We start from the raw sequence: 8933 nt of genomic DNA, 5'->3' as shown, positions 1-8933 counted from the left end.
CCTCGGCATACACATCACAGACAAACTGAATTGGTCCACTCACACAGACAGCATCGTGAAGAAGGCGCAGTAGCGCCTCTTCAACCTCAGGAAGCTGAAGAAATTCAGCTTGTCACCAAAAGCACTCACAAACTTCTACAGATGCACAATCGAGAGTATCCTGGCGGGCTGTATCACTGCCTGGTACGGCAACTGCTCCTCCCACAACCGTAAGGCTCTCCAGAGGATAGTGAGGTCTGCACAACGCATCACCGGGGGCAAACTACCTGCCCTCCAGGACACCTACACCACCCGATGTTACAGGAAGGCCATAAAGATCCTCAAGGACAACAACCACCCGAGCCACTGCCTGTTCACCCCACTATCATCCAGAAGGCGAGGTCAGTACAGGTGCATCAAAGCTGGGACCGAGAGACTGAAAAACAGCTTCTATCTCAAGGCCATCAGACTGTTAAACAGCCACCACTAACATTGAGTGGCTGCTGCCAACACACTGACTCAACTCCAGCCACTTTAATAATGGGAATTGATGGGAAATTATGTAAAATATATCACTAGCCACTTTAAACAATGCTACCTAATATAATGTTTACATACCCTACATTATTCATCTCATATGTATACGTATATACTGTACTCTATATCATCTACTGCATCCTTATGTAATACATGTATCACTAGCCACTTTAACTATGCCACTTTGTTTACATACTCATCTCATATGTATATACTGTACTCAATACCATCTACTGTATCTTGCCTATGCTGCTCTGTACCATCACTCATCCATATATCTTTATGTACATATTCTTTATCCCCTTACACTGTGTATAAGACAGTAGTTTTGGAATTGTTAGTTAGATTACTTGTTGGTTATTACTGCATTGTCGGAACTAGAAGCACAAGCATTTCGCTACACTCGCATTAACATCTGCTAACCATGTGTATGTGACAAATAAAATTTGATTTGATTTGAAATCATTTTTATTCTGAACTGGAATAAACTGATTGATCACATCACACAGATGTAGACCAGAAAACACACACACACACACACACACACACACACACACACACACACACACACACACACACACACACACACAGTCCTAATGATTGGTGTGTGACAGGTTGAAGTTTTCAACAAGCAGGTCTATTCTGGGCTCCTTTTTTGACAGTTGAGAACCCTGACTCGCGGCAGGTATGTGGTGCCAAACTGCATCAGAATATCTTTCTCAGTCAGTTTCTCAGCCTCACAAAGCATCTTGCGTCAACCAGTGTATTCCAGTTGAGAATAAAAATTATTGCTTATATTTTAACAGCAACAGTTTTTTCCCATCTTCATCTGTACTGTTACTTAGGGTTGCACTATCAGTATCTAGATAGAGTTGCTTGATTTGGCTAATGTTAGCTAGCTAGCTATTGGCTGTGTACAAGGGGATTGTTTGAAAGAGAAACTCACATCGACTACTATGAGAGATGGTGCTCCCTTATGACAGAAGTGCCTTGCTAGCTGACTTAGTTTTCCACTGTCGAATAATTGTTTCCTGAAGCATTCTGCCCTGTTCTGAAAGTATTCCCTGGGTTTAGCATCATGCTGTGGATTTTTGGTCAGGACCTATCATTTTAATTTGTTTGTTTTGAGAGACACATTACTAAGCACTTCCATGCACAAAACACATTGTGGGCGCTCCTCGTTATTTCTCAAAGATTGTATTAAACCAAGAGAGAGAACCTCATCGCTGTATTTGCGTTCCATGACATGTGTTCCATGTGGCTAGCTTGAGTCCATTCGATGCTGAGTGGGAATGACAAGCCAGTGGCTGACAGCACATCCTCTGCTGCTGAACAACAGCACAACAGCGTATGAGTAGTGTTGTGATCGTCAATCGTCAAAAAAAGATCTGGTAAATCTTAAAGCACATGGTCATCTTCCACCCAGTCACGCAGCTGCCAAACTGATCAGAGACACCGCTGTCAAACTGATCAGAGACACCGCTGTCAAACTGATCAGAGACACCGCTGTCAAACTGATCAGAGACACCGCTGTCAAACTGAGCAGAGACACCGCTGTCAAACTGAGCAGAGACACCGCTGTCAAACTGATCAGAGACACCGCTGTCAAACTGAGCAGAGACACCGCTGTCAAACTGATCAGAGACACCGCTGTCAAACTGATCAGAGAAACCGCTGTCAAACTAAGCAGAGACACCGCTGTCAAACTGAGCAGAGACACCGCCGTCAAACTGAGCAGAGACACCGCTGTCAAACTGAGCAAAGACACCGCTGTCAAACTGAGCAGAGACACCACTGTCAAACTGATCAGAGACACCGCTGTCAAACTGAGCAGAGACACCGCTGTCAAACTGATCAGAGACACCGCTGTCAAACTGAGCAGAGACACCGCTGTCAAACTGATCAGACACTGCTGCCAAACTGATCAGAGACACCGCTGTCAAACTGATCAGACACCGCTGTCAAGCTTATCAGACACTGCTGCCAAACTGATCAGACACTGCTGCCAAACTGATCAGAGACACCGCTGTCAAACTGATCAGAGACACCGCTGTCAAACTGATCAGAGTCACCGCTGCCAATCTGATCAGAGACACCGCTGTCAAACTTATCAGAGACACCGCTGTCAAACTTATCAGAGACACCGCTGTCAAACTGATCAGAGTCACCGCTGCCAAACTGATCAGAGACACCGCTGTCAAACTGATCAGAGACACTGCTGTCAAACTGAGCAGAGACACCGCTGTCAAACTGAGCCGAGACACCGCTGTCAAACTGAGCCGAGACACCGCTGTCAAACTGATCAGAGACACAGCTGTCAAACTGATCAGAGACACAGCTGTCAAACTGAGCCGAGACACCGCTGTCAAACTGATCAGAGACACAGCTGTCAAACTGAGCAGAGACACCGCTGTCAAACTGAGCAGAGACACAGCTGTCAAACTGAGCCGAGACACCGCTGTCAAACTGATCAGAGACACAGCTGTCAAACTGAGCAGAGACACCGCTGTCAAACTGATCAGACACTGCTGCCAAACTGATCAGAGACACTGCTACCAAACTGATCAGAGACACTGCTACCAAACTGATCAGAGACACCGCTGTCAAACTTAGCCGAGACACCGCTGTCAAACTGAGCCGAGACACCGCTGTCAAACTGAGCCGAGACACCGCTGTCAAACTGAGCAGAGACACAGCTGCCAAACTGACCAGAGACACAGCTGCTAAACTGACCAGAGACACCGCTGACAAACTGAGCCGAGACAACAACAGGGTAGGGAGTGTAGGAAAATATTCGACATCTAAGGAGGAGCATTGAAGGATTTTTTTGTATGAAGCTGTATGTTTGGTACTGTAGAACTGGGCATACTGTATGGAAGATTTGTACAGAACATCTTCTGTATACTGTACGGAACACACTGTACAAAATATTTGTATTAGAGTAGGCTACAGCAGAGCCTTATATTGCTCGTAAGGCTCTGCTATTCAGGATAAATTGAATGCAGTGAGTCAGATGTTTCTGTGACAGCTCTCGATAAATGTCATGTTGGGGAACATGATGCACACAATTTCCATAAATTCCAAACCTTCCCATGAGTTCTAAGGAAGTTGTCACAACTCTTTCTTCCTATTCATTTCTTTGATCAATACCCCACTACTCCATCTAATAAATCCCCTATAGCATGATGCCGATACACTCTTAGAAGAAAGGGTTCAAAAAGGGGTTCTTTGCGTGTTGAGTGTTAGGGTTCTACCAAGAACCACTTTGATCAGAATTACCCTTTTTGAAAGACAAGTGTCCTTTGTAAGGAAAAGGGTTCTATTTTCATAAATACACAGAAAAAATATATGAATGCAAAATGTAAAGTGTTGGTCCCATGCTGGAATAAAAGATCTCTGAAATCTTCTATTTGCACAAAAAGCTTACCATAAGCCGCCTCCAACATCATTTTAGAGAATTTGGCAGTACGTCCAACTGGGCAGGCATGGGCAGGCATAACCTACGGACAACAAACACAATTGCATTTTATCGATGGCAATTTGAAAGCACAGAGATACCATGACGAGATCCTAAGGGCCATTGTTGTGCCATTCATCCTCCGCCATCACCTCATGTTTCAGCATGATAATGCACAGCCTCATGTCACAAGGATCTGCTACAGGATCTTTGCATCCTGCAGCACAAACTCCAACCAGTTCTGGGACACTGTAAAGTCCATGGAGAACAAGAGAACCTCCTCCCAGCTGCCCATAAATCCACTATAATTGAGAATTTCAATAAGTATTTCTCTACGGCTGGCCATGCTTTCCACCTGGCTACCCCTACCCCGGTCAACTACCCGGCACCCCCCACAGCAACTCGCCCAAGCTTCCCCCTTTTCTCCTACACCCAAATCCAGATAGCTGATGTTCTGAAAGAGCTGCAAAATCTGGACCCCTACAAATCAGCCGGGCTAGACAATCTGGACCCTCTCTTTCTAAAATGATCTGCCGAAATTGTTGCAACAACTATTACTAGCCTGTTCAACCTCTCTTTTGTATTGTCTGAGATTCCCAAAGATTGGAAAGCTGCCGCGGTCATCCCCCTCTTCAAAGGGGGTGACACTCTAGACCCAGACTGCTACAGACCTATATCTATCCTACCCTGTCTTTCTAAGGTCTTCGAAAGCCAAGTTAACAAACAGATTACCGACCATTTAGAATCCCACCGTACCTTCTTTGCTATGCAATCTGGTTTCAGAGCTGGTCATGGGTGCACCTCAGCCACGCTCAAGGTCCTAAATGATATCATAACCACCATCGATAAGAGACATTAAGAGCCGTAGTCATTGACCTGGTCAAGGCCTTTGACTCTGTCAATCACCACATTCTTATCGGCAGACTAAACAGCCTTGGTTTCTCAAATGACTGCCTCACCTGGTTCACCAACTACTTCTCTGATAGAGTTCAGTGTGTCAAATCGGAGGTCATGTTGTCTGGACCTCTGGCAGTCTCTATGGGGGTGCCATGGGGTTCAATTCTCAGGCCAACTCTCTTCTCTATATACATCAATGATGTCGCTCTTGCTGCTGGTGATTCTCTGATCCACCTCTACGCAGACGACACCATACTGAATACTTCTGGCCCCTCTTTGGACACTGTGTTAACTAACCTCCAGATGAGCTTAAATGCAAGTAAAACTAAATGCATGCTCTTCAACCGATGGCTGCCCGCACCTGCCCGCCCATCCAGCCTCACTACTCTGGACAGTTCTGACTTAGAATATGTGGACAACTATAAAAACCTAGGTGTCTGGTTAGACTGTAAACTATCCTTCCAGACTCACATTAAGCATCTCCAATCCAAAATTAAATCTAGAATTGGCTTCCTATTTTGCAACAAAGCATCCTTCACTCATGCTGCCAAATATACCCTCGTAAAACTGACCATCCTACCGATCCTCGACTTCGGCAATGTCATTTACAAAATAGCCTCCAACACTCTACTCAACAAATTGGATGCAGTCTATCACAGTGCCATCTGTTTTATCAACAAAGCCCCACATACTACCGACCATTGCGACCTGTATGCTCTCGTTGGTTGGCCCTCGCTTCATACTCGTCGCCAAACCCACTCACTCCAGGTCATCTACAAGTCTCTGCTAGGTAAAGCCCTGCCTTATCTCAGCTCACTGGTCACCATAGCAGCACCCACCCATAGCACGCGCTCCAGCAGGTATATCTCACTAGTCATCCCCAAAACCAATTCCTCCTTTGGCATCCTTTCCTTCCAGTTCTCTGCTGCCAATGACTGGAACGAACTGCAAAAATCACTGAAGCTGGAGACTCATATCTCCCTCACTAGCTTTAAGCACCAGCTGTCAGAGTAGCTCACAGATCACTGCACCTGTACATAGCCCATCTGTAAATAGCCCATCCAACTACCTCATCCCCATACTGTATTTATTTATGTATTTATCTTGCTCCTTTGCACCCCAGTATCTCTACTTGCACATTCATCTTCTGCACATCAATCACTCAAGTGTTTAATTGGTATATTGTAATTACTTTGCCACCATGGCCTATTTATTGCCTTACCTGCCTTATTTTTTAAAATTGTATTTATATATATATTTTTTTTTTATTTTAGCCCCTTTTCTCCCCAATTTCGTGGTATCCAATTGTTAGTAATTACTATCTTGTCTCATCTCTACAACTCCCGTACGGGCTCGGGAGAGACGAAGGTCGAAAGCCATGCGTCCCCCGAAACACAACCCAACCAAGCCGCACTGCTTCTTAACATAGCGTGCATCCAACCTGGAAGCCAGCCGCACCAATGTGTCAGAGGAAACACCGTGCACCTGGCGACCTTGGTTAGCGTGCACTGTGCCCGGCCCGCCACAGGAGTCGCTGGTGCGCAATGAGACAAGGATATCCCTACCGGCCAAACCCTCCCCCTCCCGGTCGCGGCCGGCTGCGACAGAGCCTGGGTGCGAACCCAGAGTCTCTGGTGGCATAGCTAGCGCTGCGATGCAGTGCTCTAGATTACCTCCCTTGGCTTACCTTATTTGCACACAATGTATATAGACTTTTATACTGTATTATGAACTGTATGTTTATTCCATGTGTAACTCTGTGTTGTTGTATGTGTCGAACTGTTTTGCTTTATTTTTTGCCAGGTCGCAGTTGTAAATGAGAACTTGTTCTCAACGAACCTACCTGGTTAAATAAAAGTGAAAAAAAACAACATGTTTTTAAATCTGTACACAATTCCTGGAAGCTGAACATTTCCTAGTTCTTCCATCGTCTGGAAACTCACCAGACATGTCACCAACTGAGCATGTTTGGGATGCTCTGGATCTACCTGTCCGTCAACGTGTTCCATTTCCTGCCAGTATCCTCCACTTCGCAAAGCCATTGAAGAGGATTGCGACAACACTCCACAGGCCACAATCAACAGCCAGATCAACTCTATGTGAAGGAGATGTGTCGCGCTGTTTAAGGCAAATAGTGGTCACACCTGATACTGACTGGTTTTCCACTCCCCTACCTTTTTTTTTATTCCCAGTCATATGAAATCCATAGATTAGGACCTAATTTATTTATTTTAATTGACTTATGTTCTTAACTGTAACAGTCAAATCTTTCAAATAGTTGAATGTTGCGTTTATATTTTTATTCAGAATATTTACATTTTAAAGGCTAATAAGGCCGGTGGAACCTTTCATAGAGGGTTCTAGGAAGAACCCTCCAAAGAAGTTTTCTGCCCCTCCCAAAATATAGAATTTGTAGATAATTGGCCCTCTTTCTGGGACTCACCCATAAACAGGAACAAGCCTAGCCTGCTGAGGAGTGACGGACTCCATCCCAGCTGGATGGGTGCTCTCATCTTATCTATGAACATAGACAGGGCTCTAACGCCGCTAGCTCCACAATGGGATAGGGTGCAGGCCAAGCAGCAGGCTGTTAGCCACCCTGCCAGCTTAGTGGAGTCTACCACTAACACAGACAGTGTAGTCAGCTCAGCTTTCCCCATTGAGACCGTGTCTGTGCCTCGATCTAGGTTGGGAAAAACTTAACATGGCAGTGTTCGCCTTAGCAATCTCACTGGAATAATGACTGCCTCCACTCCTGTCATTATTGAAAGAGATTGTGATATCTCGCATCTCAAAATAGGGCTACTTAATGTTACATCCCTCACTTCCAAGGCAGTTAGTCAATGAACTAATCACTGATCATAATCTTGATGTGATTGGACTGAAACATGGCTTAATCCTGATTAATTTACTAAAATGTTAAATGAGGCCTCTCCTCCTGGTTACACAAGTGACCATATCCCTCGCGCATCCCGCAACGGCGGAGGACGTGTTGCTAACATTTATGATAGCAAATTTCAATTTACAAAAAAAAAGACAGCATTTTCGTCTTTTGAGCTTCTAGTCATGAAATCTATGCAGCCTACTCAATCACTTTTATAGCTACTGCTTATCGACCTCCTGGGCCGTATACAGCGTTCCTCACTGAGTTCACTGAATTCCTATCGGACCTTGTAGTAATAGCAGATAATATTCTAATTTTTGGTGACTTTAATATTCACATGGAAAAGTCCACAGACCCACTCCAAAAGGCTTTCGGAGCCATCATCGACTCAGTGGGTTTTGTCCAACATGCCTCCGGACCTACTCACTGCCACAGTCATACTCTGGACCTAGTTTTGTCACTTGGAATAAATATTGTGGATCTTAATGTTTTTCCTCATTATCCTGGACTATCGGACCACCATTTTATTACATTTGCAATCGCAACAAATAATCTGCTCAGACCCCAAACAAGGATCATCAAAAGCTATAAATTCTCAGACAACCCAAAGATTCCTAGATGACCTTCCAGACTCCCTCCACCTACCTAAGGATGCCAGAGTACAAAAATTGGTTAACCACCTAACTGAGGAACTAAATGTAACCTTGCGTAATACCCTAGATGTAGTCGCAACCCTTAAAACTAAAAACATTTGTCATAAGAAACTAGCTCCCTGGTATACAGAAAATACCCGAGCCCTGAATCAAGCTTCCAGAAAATTGGAACGGAAATGACGCCACACCAAACTAGAAGTCTTCAGACTAGCTTGGAAAGACAGTCCCGTACAGTATCAAAGAACCCTCAATGCTGCTTGATCATCCTATTTTTCCAACTTAATTGAGGAGAATAAGAACAATCCAAAATGTATTTTTGATACTGACGCAAAGCTAACTAAAAAGCAGCATTCCCCAAGAGAGGATGGCTTTAACTTCAGCAGTGATAAATTCATGAACTTCTTTGATGAAAATACTCCTTGCTGTCCCCAGTCCACCTGGATATGCTGCTGTTCCAGTTTCAACTGTTCTGCCTGCGGCTTTGGAACCTGTTCACCGGACGTGCTATCTTGTCCCGGACCTGCTG

This window comes from Oncorhynchus mykiss, chromosome 9 (assembly GCF_057628025.1).
Source record: "Oncorhynchus mykiss isolate SJ-2025 chromosome 9, ASM5762802v1, whole genome shotgun sequence".
Lineage (NCBI taxonomy): Eukaryota > Metazoa > Chordata > Actinopteri > Salmoniformes > Salmonidae > Oncorhynchus > Oncorhynchus mykiss.
The sequence above is the reverse complement of the archived record's forward strand: the minus strand, read 5'-3'. Positions refer to the sequence as shown.